General features: G+C 43.8%; 1 protein-coding gene across 1 annotated transcript in view; it reads right to left on the bottom strand.

Annotated features, from left to right (window-relative positions):
- LOC120370231 (protocadherin alpha-5-like) overlaps positions 1-15,277 on the bottom strand; it is a 269,071-nt gene that overhangs the window by 29,760 nt on the left and 224,034 nt on the right. The window lies entirely within an intron of this gene.

The following is a 15,277-nucleotide window of genomic DNA, read 5'->3' as shown; positions in this document are numbered from 1 at the left end:
GTAGCTTGGACAGGTTGATAGATAACAGTCTAGTGTCAAAGAGCTTAACAGTTATGGGGGCTGGGAGGAAGTGATATTGTTTCTACTCTTTCCTATGTAATTGAAGTTTATTGTAGTAGCTGGTAGGATGTGTATGTGGAATCCATATTAAATTATTATGGTTTTAACTATCCCTTTAATTTCTGTTTTCTTATTGTGGTCTTAAAATAAATACATATTTAGTTTATCTTCTATGAATTGGGTTTTGACTGTTAAATAGGTAACTGACTAGCTAGTTAATAGTTGCACAGAAGAGAGAGACTATAATTTCTGCATGTAAGTATGGCCAAAGAGAGTCTTACAGGAACAGTGCAGACACAAATTGGGTGAAGATCCTGACAACAGCAAGGCACCATCATGTCCTGGCAGATTGATGCATACAAGGCTGTGCTATTTTCACTCCTCTGCTGAGTGATAGCAGATGTCAGGGCTTTGCACATTAGCATTCCATTGGAAAGTAAATTAGTGATGGTGAGTCTAGATATATTCTTAGAATAAATTGTTTTGCATGGAGGTGGATACAAACGGCATGCAGACAAATCCCTCTTTTAGGAATCTCAGCCCAAATGCCCAAATATGCTCAGGGAGCAACACTGCCCCAAGAATTTCCTGCAGTTAGAGAAATTAAGGCAGAGAGCAAACAATCTTGCTGTTCACCACAGCTTTCCCCAGAAGATCTGTATTACCAAACTAACCTACAACAACATTTCTTCAAAGATTGATGTGACGTTATCTGATTAAAATATGACTATATAGATCGTTGTTGCAACCACTGTTATATATTTGCAACAAATCTTGTACAAAATGTGGCATGTAAGATGTCTATGAAAAGGTTATGATTTGCTGGTTATGATTCTGCTATCTGTAGGCATGTATCATTTTTGTATTTGAAGTTATGAATATACTTGGATTTACCAAGAGCAAGTAATGCCTGACCAACCTGATTGCCTTCTATAATGAGATAACTGGCTCTTTGGATATGGGAAAAGTGGTGGACATGATATATCTTGACTTTAGCAAAGCTTTTGATATGGTCTCCCGCTGTATTCTTGCCAGCAAGTTAAAAAAGTATGGATTGGATGAATGGATTATAAAATAGATAGAAAGCTGGCTAGATTGTTGGGATCAACAGGTAGTGATAAACGGCTCAATGTCTAGTTGGCAGCCAGTATCAAGTGGAGTGCTCCTGAGGTCGGTCCTGGACACAGTTTTGTTCAACATCTTCATTAACGACCTGGATGATGGGATGGATTGCACCCTGAGCAAGTTTGCGGATAACACTAAGCTGCGGGGAGAGGTAAATAAGCTGGAACGTAGAGAGAGGTGTGACCTAGACAAAATAAATCTGATAAGGTTCAACAAGGACAAGTGCAGAGTCCTGCACTTAGGACAGAAGAATCCCATGCACAACTACAGGCTGGGAACCGACTGGCTAAGTGGCAGTTCTGCAGAAAAGGACCTGGGGATTACTGTGGATGAGAAGCAAAGGGGGGTCAAGCACCCACCAGTGCCTGTAGAAGTCGGTGCCTATGACATCACAAGCGAGCTAGCCAGCACATCTTGGAAGTACTATTCAAATTGAGTGGCCCATCAAAAGGACACTTAACTCACAATGAACCATGGGAGATACCTATCTACAGATAATGGACTTTCCTGCTGTGACTAAGAAAAAATATGCATGGACATGTGACTTGCCCATATGATTCCAAACCCCATCTTGTCACTTAATTTTCCACTAGCTGTGCTGAGGGTTTTGTCTGAAACAATGGCTTTTCCTCCACATGGCAGAAGCTATAAAAGGCCCTGAAAACACCTCCATTTGGCCTCTTTTCTGCTCCAGCCTCTGGACTATGAACTTATATTAATGGAAGCATTCTAACCAAGGAATTGAGGACCTTCCAATGATTTGGAAGCAGCCAGAGACTTGACTTAAGGCAGCAGTTTATTCCATCTTTGCTACAAGTCTGCACCAAGAACATTGCAATTATTGTATGTATTTGATTCCTTTAACCAATTTTAACTCTCCTCTTTCTTTCTTTCTTTCCTTCTTTCTATAAATAAACCTTTAGATTTTAGATACTAAAGGATTGGCATCAGCGTGGTTTTGGTGTAAGATCTAAGTTATATATTGACCTGGGTGTGTGGCTGGTCCTTTGGGATCAGAAAAAACTTTTATTTGAAGAGATTGTTTTTAAAGAACCACTCATCTCTAAGTCTAGTGTTTTTGGTGGTAATACAAGGGCTGGAATGCTTAATGAAACTGCTTTTATGACTTCTTGTTAGCCAGTATGGTGAAGCAGAAGTTTACTTTTGTTGCTGGTTTGGTATATCCTATGGGGGATTAGCCACCCGTCTTGGGGTGTATCTGCCCTATTTCTCAGCAGTTTGTCCTGAATTTGGCATTCTCAGTTGTGGTCCACTGAGGCACGGTTACAACTGAACATTGCTCACATGAAAAAACAAAACAAGCAAAAACCCAAAATAAAACGGAAAAACCATGAGTAACAGCGCCATGTAGTGAGTCTCACCACAAAAATATTGCAGCACATGGAGTATCATGAGGAATGAGGTGAGACTACATCATCTAAAAATCCAACAAACTTTTATGCAGCTGGAGCCCTTACATGGCAGTGCCTGACTCCCTTAGAGCTGGTAACAGGAGGCATCACTCACCACAAAAGAACACTTGTTTCAATTCCCTTCTCCCAGCACCTCTCTTAAATCACACCCATCTGCAACCCAGATACCAGGGGAGGGGAGGCCCACTAAAATATGAACTCTGCATGTAGAGTATTAGATTGATGAGCATCATGAGTAAACCCATTTGAATAAAAGGGGGATTGTAACAGCTCTTTGGAGATATTTACAAAATATTTTTCAACACGGTGACTTCTGCAGCAAAAGACCAGTTACTAGAGAATAAGAATGACAGCCTGGACAGCAGCAGGACTGGCTGTTCATTCATCTTGTAATGTTTCTCCTCCTAATAAGCACACAGAGCAAGAAGCCATAATCAATATATTTCTTCACATTTTTCTTTTGACTCACAGTGGTGACACTTAGCCAGGGTTAAATGTGATCACTTTACAGCAGACTTGAAGAAGTAATGGCAATCTGCAGCTTCAGGTAACCAGCAGAAATAATACATAGCACCACCACAACAGGGGGATGAAAACTCTATTTATAGTTCTTCCTGCTGACACATGGAATAGTGAACAGTTCAGCCAAAGTGAAGTACATAAACAGCTGCTCAGCAGCTGAGATTCCGTCGAGGGCTTAGGAAGTGCAGTCAAAGAATACACATTTAATACAGAGAAAAGATGCAGCTAAAGAATGCTTAAGTATGCTGCATGTATCGTTATTTCATTGTACTAGTCAGACAGATATACATTCAGGGTTATACTCTCAAAACTTGAAGGTGAAGATGTATGTGCAAAAAAATGCATGTACACCTACAATTACACTAGCATTTACTACTACTGCATGTGCAAACTGTGTAATTGTGCATCCAAATGTGTACTTCACACCCCTGTACCTTTTTGCATCCGTGATTCCTTAGTTTGCACCTCCAGTGACACAATTCAATGACAGTGCAAGGAGGATTGGAGGGAGGGATAGCTCAGTGGTTTGAGCATTGACCTGCTAAACCTAGGGTTGTGAGCTCAATCCTTCAGGGGGCCATTTAGGAAACTGGGGTAAAAATCTGGGGATTGGTCCCCCCTTGAGCAGGGGGTTGGACTAGATGACCTCCTGAGATTCCCTTCCAATCCTAATAGTCTATGATTCTATATGCATCAAATACATTAACTCTATCCATAAATTGAACCCCTCCCAATCAGCCTTCAGATCAAGATATTGCACCAGTGGAACAGCTTAAAGATGGCTTCACTCAATATTTTTGAACAGGTTCTAATGAGTCATGATGGGCAAATGCTCCCTTTCCCTAAAAGTGCTTTCTCATGGGATCTGAAACCCACAACTCAATTCTCAATCCTTTCTCCTCTGCTATTTTGGCCAAGAAGATATAGTGAGATATTACTGGTCCCACTGACACCATTCTGCTGATCACATTTAATTAGATATAATTTTCTCAGAAGCCACAGCCTGTGCTGCCAACAAGACATCTCAATAATGGAGAGAAATTACTTCATAGATATAAAGCAGCAACCTCACATTATAATAATAGGAGATATACCAATCTCCTAGAACTGGAAAGGACCTTGAAAGGTCATTGAGTCCAGCCCCTTGCCTTCACTAGCAGGACCAACTTTTGCCCCAGATTCCTAAGTAGCCTCACAAGGATTGAACTCATAACCCTGGGTTTAGCAGACCAATGCTCAAACCACTGAGCTATCCCTCCCCCACTCTGTCTTCATGTAAGACAGACATAACATTGACATGAGAAGGAATATCCCTAACTGGAAATCAGACTTCATCCTATGTTGAGGACATCTGCCTTCCAGTAGTCAAGATGGTCTGAGGTCTTGGGTTTCAATTGGACTCATTGCTGCTCTTAGGTAAACAGTGATAAGAAATGCCTTCCTCCACTTTCAGCTAGCCAGGAGATTGCATCTGTTTCTCTCAGAAGAGGCGATAGCCATAGTGTTTTATGCTTTTGTCACCTCCAGGTTTTGCTACTGCAAAGCACTGTATCTGGAGCTGATACTGAAAGCCATGTGGAAAAGGCAGCAGCCTTCTATATAGGATCTCATTTTAGATTCTGGTCTTAATATTTAACGCCCTTAAAGCTAGACAGGGCCTGGTTTTTTTAGAGACTGACTCTTTCGCCAAGGCCCACCAATTCACCTGAAATTATCTGAGACATTTTGGCTGACAAAGATCAGTGCCAAACTCTTGGGAGATAGGATGTTCTTGCTGGAGAACCCTCAACTAGAGAACTCCTTGCCACTGGAGCTCAGGCTGAGCTTAAACCAGGCTGTCCTCAAGGTTTTATGCAAGACCCGTATATATAGAGAAACTGTGCCTCAAAAACAAGGGTAGCAGAAGCAACATTTCTCAGGGTTACAAACAGAATTAAGAGAAGAGAAGGCGAGAGAGAGGAAGGAGGAAAAGAAAAACTAAAATTAGTTTATGAATACTGAAAATGGAATCTGTGTAACTGTACAGCCCCCCTCTGCTCCAGAGCCCAACTCACTCATCTGAAAGTATCAGTGATGTGCAACAGAACATTTTATCCTCTCAGTCAAGAAAATGGGGTAGGCACCTAGAGAACAGCCGTTCACCTCCCTTCTCATGTAGAAGAAAGGGTGAAGCACCAGAAGCAACTGGTTCTCAGATTTATACCTAAACTTGAAGTGTAACTCACTTGGTTTTCTTCAGAAAATAAAGGTTATTTTTTCCTAGTGTCACTAACATGAGACTGGCTTACGGGGCGGCTCTAGACATTTCGCCGCCCCAAGCACGGCGGCATGCCGCGGGGGGCGCTCTGCCGGTCGCTGGTCCCGCGGCGCCGGTGCACCTCCTGCAGGCATGCCTGCGGAGGATCAGCTGGTCCCGCGGCTCTGGTGGACCTCCCACAGGCGTGCCTGCGGAGGGTCTGCTGGTCCCGCAGCTCCACTGAAGCCGCGGGACCAGCGGACCCTCTGCAGGCACGCCTGCGGGAGGTCCACCGGAGCCCTGCCTGCCGCCCTCCCGGTGACCAGCAGAGTGCCCCCCGCAGCATGCCGCCCCAAGCACGCGCTTGGCGTGCTGGGGCCTGGAGCTGCCCCTGCTGGCTTATGAACTTCTCCAGCATCTCTAACCTGAAAAATTGTGACATTTTATTCTTGTCGTTGGAAGTCAGATTGAACTGTCAGTTTTCTCTCTCCTACTCTCCAGCTGTGAGTGTAACAAGTGTATCGGTAACCCTCCAGGTGTTTACCCAGGTAATTTTGCTCTGTGCTTAGTACAAAATCAGTTCATAGAATCACAGAATATCGGGGTTGGAAGGGACCTCAGGAGGTCATCTGCTCAAAGCAGGACCAATTCCCAACTAAATTATCCCAGCCAGGGCTTTGTCAAGCTAACTTTAAAAACCTCTAAGGAAGGAGATTCCACCACCTCCCTAGGTAACCCATTCCAGTGCTTCACCACCCTCCTAGTGAAAAAGTTTCTCCTAATATCCAACCTAAACCTTGAGACCATTACTCCTTGTTCTGTCATCTGCTACCACTGAGAACAGTCTAGATCCATCCTCTCTGGAACCCCCTTTCAGGTAGTTGAAGGCAGCTATCAAATCCCCCCTCATTCTTCTATTCTGCAGACTAAACAATCCCAGTTCCCTCAGCCTCTCCTCATAAGTCATGTGCTCCAGTCCCCTAATTTAATCATTTTTGTTGCCCTCTGGTGGACTCTTTCCAATTTTTCTACATCCTTTTGTAGTGTGGGGCCCAAAACTGGACACAGTACTCCAGATGAGGCCTCACCAATGTTGAATAGAGGGGAATGATCACGTCCCTCGATCTGCTGGCAATGCTCCTACTTATACAGCCCAAAATGCTGTTAGCCTTCTTGGCAACAAGGGCACACTGTTGACTCAGATCCAGCTTCTCGTCCACTGTAACCCCCTAGGTCCTTTTCTGCAGAACTGCTTCCTAGCCATTCGGTCCCTAGTCTGTAACAGTGAATGGGATTCTTCCGTCCTAAGTGGAGGACTCTGCACTTGTCCTTGTTGAACCTCATCAGGTTTCTTTTGGCCCAATCCTCTAATTTGTCTAGGTCCCTCTGTATCCTATCCCTACCTCTAGCATATCTACCACTCCTCCCAGTGTTGATAAAGATGATCTATGAGCAGGTAGCATTCTTACTCTGTTCCATAAAGTCTACCCACACTTCATGAGCTCAGACTTACCCCTTCCTGGTATTTTGATTTAATGGCAACTCAAATAATAATAACACAACTAGGGCTGTCAAGTGATTAAAAAAATTAATTGTGATTAAATCGCACTGTTAAACAATAATAGAATACCATTTATTTAAATATTGTGGATGTTTTCTACATTTTCAAATATATTGATTTCAATTAAAACACAGAATAAAAAGTGTATAGTGCTCACTTTATATTTATTTTTTATTACAAATATTTGTGCTGTAAAAAACAAAATAGTATTTTTCAATTCACCTAATACAAGTACTGTAATGCAACCTCTTTATCATGAAAGTGGAACTTACAAATGTAGAATTATGTACAAAAAATAACTGCATTCAAAAATAAAACAATGTAAAACTTTAGAGCCTACAACTCCACTCAGACCTACTTCTTGTTCAGCCAGTCACTAAGACAAACAAGTTTGTTTACATTTGCAGGAGATAATGCTGCCTGCTTCTTGTTTACAATGTCACCTGAAAGTGAGAACAGGCGTTTGCATGCAGGGCCGCCCAGAGGGGGGGGCAAGAGGGGCAATTTGCCCCAGGCCCCGAGCCCCACAGGGGCCCCCACCAGAGTTTTTCGGGGCCCCCAGAGCGGGGTCCTTCACTCGCTCCGGGGGCCCCGGAAAACTCTTGCGGGGCCAGGCGCAGGAGCTTCTCCACTCCCGGTCTTCGCCGGCGGGGGGTCCTTCCGCTCCGGGGCGGAAGGGCCCCCGCTGGCGAATTACCGCCGAAGACGGAGCGGGACTCACCGCCGAAGTGCAGCCCGGTCTTCGGCGGTAATTCGGCGGCGGGGGGCCCTTCCCTTCCGGGACCCGCCGCCGAAGTGCCCTGAAGACCCGCGGCGGGGGCCCCCCTCCGCCGAATCACCGCCGAAGACCGGGCTGCACTTCGGCGGCGGGTCCCGCTTCGGCGGTAATTCGGCGGCGGGGGGGAGGTCCGCCGTGGGTCTTCGGGGCACTTTGGTGGCGGGTCCCGGAACGGAAGGGCCCCCCGCCGCCGAAGACCCCGGGCCCCCGGAATCCTCTGGGCGGCCCTGTTTGCGTGGCTCTGTTGTAGCCGGCGTCGCAAGATAATTACATGCCAGATGCACTAAAGATTCATATGTTCCTTCACCTTCAACCACCATTCCAGAGGACATGTGTCCATGCTGATGATGGGTTCTGCTCGATAACGACCCAAAGCAGTGCAGACTGATGCATGTTCATTTTAATTATCTGAGTCAGATGCCACCAGCAGGTGGTTGATTTTCTTTTTTGGTGGTTCAGGTTCTGTAGTTTCCGCATCAGAGTGCTGCCCTTTTACGAGTTCTGAAAGCATATTCCACACCTCGTCCCTCTCAGATTTTGGAAGGCACTTCAGATTCTTAAAGCTTGGGTCGAATGCTGTAGCTATCTTTAGAAATCTCACATTGGTACCTTCTTTGAGTTTTGTCAAATCTGCAGTGAAAATGTTCTTAAAATGAACATGTGCTGGGTCATCATCCATGACGGCTATAATATGAAATACATGGCAGAAAGTGGGTAAAACAGAGCAGGAGACATACTATTCTCCCCCAAGGAGTTTAGTCAAAATTTAATTCACGCTTTTTTTTTTTTTAAACAAGCATGATCAGCATGGAAGCATGTCCTCTGGAATAGTGGCCAAAGCATAAAGGTGCATATGAGGGTTTACATATCTGGCACATAAATATCTTGCAGTGCCAGCTACAAAAGTGCCATGCTCACTGTTCTCACTTTCAGGTGACATTGTAAATAAGCCAGTAGCATTATCTCCCATAAATGTAAACAAACTTGTTTGTCTTAGCGATTGGCTGAACAAGAAGTAGGACTGAGTGTATTTGTAGGCTCTGAAGTTTTACATTGTTTTGTTTTTGAGTGCAGTTATGTAACAAAAAAAATCTACATTTTTAAGGTGCACTTTCCCAGTAAAGAAATTGCACTATAGTACTTGTATGAGGTGAATTGAAAAATACTATTTCTTTTGTTTATCATTTTTACAGTGCAAATATTTGTAATAAAAATAATATAAAGTGAGCACAGTACACTTTGTATGCTGTGTTGTAATTTAAATACATATATTTGAACATGTAGAAAAACATCCAAAAATATTTAATAAATTTCAATTGGTATTCTATTGTTTAACAGTGTGATTAAAACTGCGATTAATTGTGATTTTTTATTAAATAGCAATTCCTTTTTTTGAGTTAATCGCGTGAATTAACTGCGATTAATTGTCAGCCCTAAACGCAAGATAAACTTCAGCCTAATCTTTCTCGCCTGCTCTTTCTGCTCCTGGAGTTTCCTGTAAAAGAGTCTCCCTTTCTTTCTCCCTAGTTTCTTCTGACCAGAAGCTCATGCCCACCCATCCTCTACCTTTTACTCAGAGGCTGTATTGCCAACTGTCACAATATTTGTTGCTTGTCTTAAAGACCCAGATCCTGGAGTTATGTGATTATGTGAGACTCTTGGCTTTTATTTTAAAAAAAAAGTTTCTAGTCCTCGTGGCTGCAGGGGAAAGCCTAAAATTTTGACCCCAAAAGACTCATGCACCAGAAAGTAAATAAAAATAAGTTTACATTTATTTATTTATTAAGTCTCATGATTTTTAAGCCAGTCTCAATATTTTGGGGGGCTATGTTATGATTTTTGAATGCTCAGAGTGGGCAATACTACACAGGTAAATAGGAGACTATTCATGGACTATTTATGTACTCTTCTCCCTACACAAGCATGCATTAATAAGGATGCTCTTCTTTACACAGGCTTCTGTGATAAACAGAACATGCCATGTGCTACTGCTGTAGAGCAGAAGCCTTGCTGAATGTAATCTCAGTGTATGAACAGCTCGCATCTCAGAATCACAGGACTGAGTAATCAATAATCATAGTCTGTAAGATAGGAAAATGTCTTCCGATGGTTTCCCTCAGATCTGTGCACTGGTCTCTGGATTCTTGTTCAGTATTCCATTATTGTGCCCCTTCCCTAAAGGCTGCATGGACCTACACTGTTCTCCAGCATAACTGCATCTGGCACTTGACCTGAATATGTTTCTACCGATTAGGCAGTGACATTCTCATCTGGAAGCTCAGTTTGTACAGTGCAAACTGTTACTCTGCATAGAGGGCACACTCCAGTTATTCTGAAATACTGACTGAACATCTTCTAGGGTTTACTTCATATATCTTATACTTCTTAAGACTTAGATGACTATTGTGATATGGAGACATTCACCTCGAGATAACTGGTTTGAACACAGCTTAAAGATATTACCATCTCATACTAATTTGGTGGCCTATGTGAAATGAGTTGATGGCTCTCTATCCAGTTCCTGGTTGGACAAATCTCCACATCACAAAGACCACCATAAAAAATAACACCAGTTTGTCCCCTTATTGCCAGTCGCAGCACAGAAACCAAAGACTTGCTAGCCCATGAACAGCGGTCTGCTCATTAGCCTCTAGATGTGGTTCCTCCAGGTCAAAGACGAGGCATAATGGCACTAGGTGGAAGCAGAAACTTACATTGTGTTATGCCTGTTCTCTTGGTAAACAGGAGAGCTAATTCACAGGTTCATCAATCTGCCACCTTTCACTAGCACTACATTCATTTCAATAATCTCATGTTCATTTCACCATATGTACATTTTATTTTTAGATTTATAAAAACACGCCCAATTATCTTGTCTCAGAGCACATGTACAACACCTAAGGAAATACACGTTTGCTCTTTTTCAGAGCAAACAAAGGGCATTTCCTAAAACAAAACAAAACCAACCCCACTCACCTCCTCAAACCCCCCGCCCCCATGAAAAGATATTAGCTTTATACTGTGCCTTCCAGGTCAACAAACCCATCCACTGTCAGACCAGAGCAGGATGCAGACTTCAGAATTGAAGGCTCTCCATTAAGACTGCCTCGCCATCAGCTAAAAACTATTAATTTAATTACCTGAGCTGACCTCCACTACTACCATGTACATACGAAGTAAAGTGGTCCATCTGATAGCCAAGATCCAAGTCATCTAGGACTTCATAGTTCAACATTAACACCTTGAATTCCATTCTAGTTTCAATGGAAAGCCAATACAGTTGTGGAAGAAGTTTTTATATGCTCCCAGTGATTAATACCACTTAACAGACAGGCCCATTCTCCACCACCTGTGACTTCCAAGTGTGCTATTGTCAACTCTTGCATGTTTAGTGAGTCTCAAGATATTTGGTGGCTTTGTTAGAGCCCCAGCTAGTGGAATCAGGTTATAACTGAGAATCTCAGCCTTTGTTTCAAAAAGTAAGTTTCTAGTCCTCGTGGCTGCAGAGAAGAGCTTGAAAACATGAACTTAACCATTCAAATACCAGAAGGCAAATAAAAAGAACCCATGTTTATTATTTTTAAAATCTCATTATTTTTGAGGGCTAGACTCATGATTTTGGAACACTTGGGATTGGTGATACTTAAGAGGTCTTCGTGTGTTGCCTCAAATAGAGTATGTTGCAGTAATCCAGTCTGGAAGCCACAACGAATAGATCACTGTTCCAAGGCCCACATTTCCAAACAAATTATTATTTTATTTCTCCAAAACTAACCTCTGGGTTCTCTCAGAGAGAAAAAAACAGAACCACTCCAATGAAATTCCATCTACCTCAGCCAAAGGCTGCCAGAAAGTTACCAAAATCTTAGATAATAGGCTGTCGATAGATCTAACAGAATTAGCTTGAACATAACCATTGTCCATCATTAGAAGGAGAAAACCAGCAAGTTCAATGTAGTCTCCATACCATACCCAAGTCAAAAATACAGCTGAAAGGGATCCAGGAAATCTAGGGCCTCTCGATGAAACCAAAGTTGCTTCATCACAATCTTCTTAATAAACTTTCTCATAAAGAGAAAAGTTGAATATGATTGGCAAGATTGCCAATGTCCTGAGTTGCCAATGGTTTCCTGAGTAAGGACAGAGCAACCACTCACTTGAGTGAAGCTGGCATCCTACCCTTCCTTAGGAAGGCATAGTCAGACCCTCATCCATCTCAAATGTTCGGTAAAGGAGGAACCCCCACAACCTACTACAATAATGACTGAATAATCTGTGTTTCAATAGATACAGAAAATAATGTGATTTTATACAACAAGTTGCTGGGCTGGTATTGGGGCATGACACATGAAGTTACATGTGGTGCCCATGGGACTAGTCACATAAGCACAGTGCCTCAAGGAGGCAACAAGGGAGGGAGTGACTGCCAGACAGAGGCTGTCAGTGCCTGCAACACCAGATGCCTAACCAGTCCCCCCTGCACCTCTACGATCTTCTTATTTCTTCTAGAGGGAGTTAAAATCTTGGTCCTTGGGTGGGAGGAGGAGAGAGGAATTCAACCAGCAACAGCTCCCACAAGCCCCCTTCCATTGGGCCTAGGAGAAGATAGGGAATGAAAGTCCCCCAGGCAGCTCCCCATATCCTGTGGATCAAGGAGGACAAGATGTAAAGATTGTCCTGTCGGCAGCAGGCTGTGCCAGTGTCCCCTTCCCTGAACCTCTCAGAGGATGAAGAGTGAAGATTCCACTAACTTCTTCCCATTTCCTTCTGCTAAGTCTCTACTCCCACCCCCCTTCAGTGTAGGGGAGGGTAGCCAGGAACAGCAGGTCAGGTAGGGTGTGTGAAAGTAGGGTTCACCAAGTGGAAATGGAATATATATATATGGAAATGCACTGGTATGGGAGGACTGCATGAGTGGGATAGTGTATATATGGGCACGAGTGTAATCAGAGGGAGGGAGAAATGTATGTGTGTATAAAGGAACAGCAGGAATTGGGGGACATATATTGAATGGCTCACGTGATGTGAAGGATCTATATGTGAGGAGTCAGGAATGACTAGCTTGGAGAGCAGGGATGAGTGATGAGCAAGATTGGACCAGCAAGGGTTAATGGTGTGGGTCAGGTGGATTGGAAGCAGGAATCAGGCATTCTGGGAAACTGGTGCTGCCCCCCCTCAAAAAAAACAAATGAACAAACAAACAAACAAAAACCCCAAAAACAAAACACCAACCAATTCTTGCTCATTGTTTCATGTACTGCATGCTGGGTAACAGCATGAGAGAACTCCATGTTTCTAAAACTAAACTGCCTCTTTATTAAGAGAACAACTTACAGAGGCGCTGTAACTCCAGCTAACATTCTAGCCATAAGCACACAGATTGGCTTCCTGGAAGACTCCTCCAAACTCTTCCCTCCTGCAACCCATGCTCCTCTCTCCAAGTTCCATGCAGGTTACTACATCTTTCCTTTTAACATTTATTATTGTTATTTTGTCTTTTGTGCAAGCTTTTGCTGACTTTCCGTGGCCAGAGGTTACTAGTACATAGCCCATCCTATGGACATGGCCTTTACTACCAGCCCACTGTGGCCTTTAGGGCTCATCTTCCTTCAAGAATGCTGGTCTTTGAACCAGTCTCTCACTCCTTGTTTGTGCTAACTTTATTGGTGGGAGAGACTTGCTTCCATCCTGTTGCTGCCTTCATTCTTCTGGGTGGTGTCCTGTTGGTCCTTTGTGTCACTCATGTACCTTGTTTCTTCTGACTCTCCTACATGAGGCCTGCTGATGGCTGAGGCTCTAAGGCCTCCTGGTCATGGACTTGGCCCCATCTGTCTGTCTGCCATTACTCTGAAGTTATCTTCAGTTTCTTTTCCATCACTGTCCTGAGTACATAGCTATCTCATGTGACCTGTGTCCCACTGCAGGTTGGACTGTTGTTTTTTGCCATTGCTTGTGTGGCTATTCGACAGTTAGACCAGACCGGCTTACCTGTGCATAGTGGCCTCAGATCTTTGGCTCCTTTGTTGAACAGGACTGTTTGCCTAACTTGATGTTCTCTTAACTGCTTCTGTGTTCTGTCTGTCATTCCTCTGCTGTGCTGCAGCAGGCTACTCCTCACTGGAAGTAGAGTCTTGGTTCTCTAGCCCATCAGTCCCTTTGCTAGGTTATTATCTAGTCCATAGGAAGATGTATTGTGATGGCAGGGGGGGCTCCAGGCACCAGCACGCTAAGTGCGTGCCTGGGGCGGCAAGCCACAGGGGCGCTCTGCCGGTCGCCGCGAGGGCGGCAGGCAGGTTGCCTTCGGTGGCATGCCTGTGGAGGGTCCGCTGGTCCCACGGCTTCGGCAGACCTCCCGCAGGCTGCCGCCGAATCCGCGGGACTGGGGACCGAAGGCAGCCTGCCTGCTGTGCTTGGGGTGGCAAAATACCTAGAGCCGCCCCTGTGTGATGGTATGTAGGGATCCCATCTTGCCTGTTTTGCCTTTGCCATCAGTCTCTTGGGTCTCTTTACTGCTGATTCTGCCTTCCTGTTGCTTTACAGGTATCCAGGGCAAGACATCTTGTGTTCAAATTCCTATCTGGCAAATGAATCATTTGAATTCTGCTGCAGTGTGCTGTGGCCCATTGTCTGAGCACAGTGTGTCAGGCATGCCATACCTTGCAAAATGCACCTTCAGTTTCCTAATCACAGTTCTTGCCTGAGTATCTTCCAGAGTCCAACTCCCAGAAATTGTAGTAGTAACCTACTGTGACCATGTAGTCCCTTCACTGAAAGTGTACGGATCTGTTCTGACCTCTTCCCAGGGTCAAGTTAGGATTTCATGAGGCTGTAGAGTCTCCTTCTATTATTGACCAATATACTGTTTGCAGACCTCACACTGTACCATAGAATCATAGACTATCAGGGTTTGTATGTTCTCAATTGGGCATTCATGTCCAGTCAGTAGATACATTCCCTAGCCTGTCTCAGCATGCTGTTATCCCCGGAGTTAGACTGCTTCTCTCAACAATCTCTCCTGTAAACTGGAATCATGTGTCCGACAAACAATCCTGTCCCTGTCTCTAATTAGAGAATTTTTGACGTCTCCAAAGTTATACATGAATTCCCGAGTTCTCATCTCTGCAATGAGATTATCTATTCCCTCTTCTGCTTCTCGGTTTTGGGTAAAAAAATAAAAAAACAGTTATCTCTATTCAGTCTCTTTCTGTCTGCAGTCATAGTACTCATTTAATATCTTTATCAGCAGTTACAATGTTTTGGGTATTATTCCTGGCAACACTGTCTGACTCACTGCTCGTCTTTTTTTTCTTCCCACTGAGATAATAAAAAATTTTACCTTCATTTTCTCATCTTTATCCTCCATGGTCAGATCAGTATACGGCCTCAATTCTTGCTTCCATGCTTGTGCAAAGTTCTTTGTCTGGAAATCTAGCACTCCCAGTATTCTGAGTCCTCTCCATGCTGCCTGTTTTCTCTGTTTCTAGGTGCTGCCTTGTTTTCCTGTTAATCACTCTCTTCTATGCTGTGGATCTCACTAGACCAGCAGTTCTCAGTACAAATTT

This window comes from Mauremys reevesii, linkage group 8 (assembly GCF_016161935.1).
Source record: "Mauremys reevesii isolate NIE-2019 linkage group 8, ASM1616193v1, whole genome shotgun sequence".
Lineage (NCBI taxonomy): Eukaryota > Metazoa > Chordata > Testudines > Geoemydidae > Mauremys > Mauremys reevesii.
Note: the sequence above shows the minus strand (reverse complement) of the source record. Positions and strands in the feature narration are given on the sequence as shown.